The sequence below is a fragment of the Bidens hawaiensis genome, unplaced genomic scaffold (assembly GCF_021521415.1).
Source record: "Bidens hawaiensis isolate Kalapana, Puna unplaced genomic scaffold, B.hawaiensis_p1.1 tig00030524_1, whole genome shotgun sequence".
Lineage (NCBI taxonomy): Eukaryota > Viridiplantae > Streptophyta > Magnoliopsida > Asterales > Asteraceae > Bidens > Bidens hawaiensis.
In genome coordinates, this window is record NW_027495091.1 from 210,935 (window position 1) to 212,930 (window position 1,996).

Here is a 1,996-nt window from a genome sequence, read left to right on the forward strand (position 1 = left end):
AAGTGATAACACATGATGTTATTTATGACATACAAGAATATTTAAATGCTTAAATTATTCTCCTTTTTCAACTTGGAAGCCAATTGATCTAAAGCTTTTGTTGAACACCCATCTTTACTAAGAACATTAGCGGCTGCAACTTTAAGATCCTGAATCCGACTCCTAATCGGTTTTCCTTCTTCCCCTGCTAATAAACCCTTCACGACCCTAGCAATCTCCACACGACCCACAATGCCATTTTCATCGGCGGCGGGCCTTATCGCCACTTTTATACCCTCGGTTACACATATTGCATTCATCTTTTGCTCTGCATAAAGTGGCCATGCAATCACCGGCACACCATGTACTACAGTTTCAAGATCGAGTTCCAACCATAGTGGGTTAAAAACCCACCGGTTGAACTATGACTTAGGATCTGGGCTTGCGGGGCCCAAGAAGGAACCACAAACCCGATACTTTTGGTTCTTTCCAAGAACCCTTTTGGTAAGAAACACAAAGGGTCCTCACGACCATGTGAGTTAAAATAAGTCGCGTTCGGTTTATCATCCAAAAGATATGTACAAAATAGAACCACATGGCTGGCCATCTAACCATTTCAAACACTTTGACCCGTCTACATCACCACTTGAACCCGAACTGGTCTGTATCAACGGTCCAACCGGATAAATCCTCGGCTTGCCCGGTTCATCTTTTAGCAAAGCTTTCAAAGCTCCACCCTCTAACTCATTAAAGCTATTTACTGTTATACCCTTAGCCATCTTATACCTTTTTGCATTATAAAGCACCCATTTGTATGCATCATTCTTTCTATCTTGAAGTAAGTCAAGCAGGTCTTGCCCACGAACCGGTATGCAACCCGTTATCTCAAGCGGTTCGGGCAAGTCTCGATACTCGCATGTAATCATTTGATCAAGTTTTGGTAGATGAAGAAACAATGACAAGGCCATAGCATTTGATGGAAAGAACACATAACGCGAAACTCCAAATTCAATAGCAACATCAAATGCATCCGTGCCTAAAAGGTCAATAAACAAAGCCACCGAGTTTGTTTCCGCAACTAATAACTTGAACACTTCACGAAGCGAGTCGAGAGACCGTGCGACCATGAGGCTGATTCGGGTTTCCATTGGTGCATCTTGTGGCAAATCATCAAAACACAATGATATACAAAAAGACACAACGACTTTTTTCATTTACCATTGTGTTTTTTTTATGAGAACAAGAAAGACGGTGCCCCGTGGAAACATTTTTGTGTTTTTATTTTTTTCATTTTTTTATTAAATTTTGAGTTATGATTTAAAAAAAATTGATGGGTTTTTTTGTGTGACTACAAATCATTCTCATTTTTGTTCTCCCTTTGTAAAATAACTTTACTGTTTACACTATCCTACACTATGTCAGATCTGGGCTATAGTCACACTTTTTCAAAAACCGTCTTGTCACACTTTTGAAAAAATCTGTGGCTAATCTTAGTTTCAGCCACACATTTGAGCATTCGTGTGACGAAACAGCCCAGTTACGAGGCCTTTGGTCACACTTTCTTAATGAACGTGACCATAAACACATCTTTTAGACACACACTTCAATTTCGTGTGACAATAAAAGCCCGTTACGATACCTTTGGTCATGTTTTCAAAAAGAACATTACCATAAACTCACATTTTAGCCACACTTCAATAAAATAATGTGACAGTTGCTAGCCACACTGAACAAAATGGTGACCAAATATTACCAACTGCCATGGTATTGATTGATTTTTTATTCATGTGACCAAAAACACAGGTAACATATCCACACTGGATGTGTGTGGCCAGTTGTTACCAACCGTTATTGTAGTTTTTTATTTTTGTGACTGAATGGTTTTGGATTTGATCACTTACATGAGTTACTAGGTGTGACCATATAGTAGTGACCTCTAAAAATTTGGGCGGTGGTTTTTCCCTCCGTCGATCACTCTGTCCCTCCTAAAAACCTCAGATATTTTCCTTTTGCCTAC

General features: G+C 39.5%; 1 pseudogene; it reads right to left on the reverse strand.

Annotated features, from left to right (window-relative positions):
- On the reverse strand, positions 1-1,145 carry LOC143580563 (hydroquinone glucosyltransferase pseudogene; annotated as a pseudogene).
- Positions 1,146-1,996: the final 851 nt, after the last annotated feature.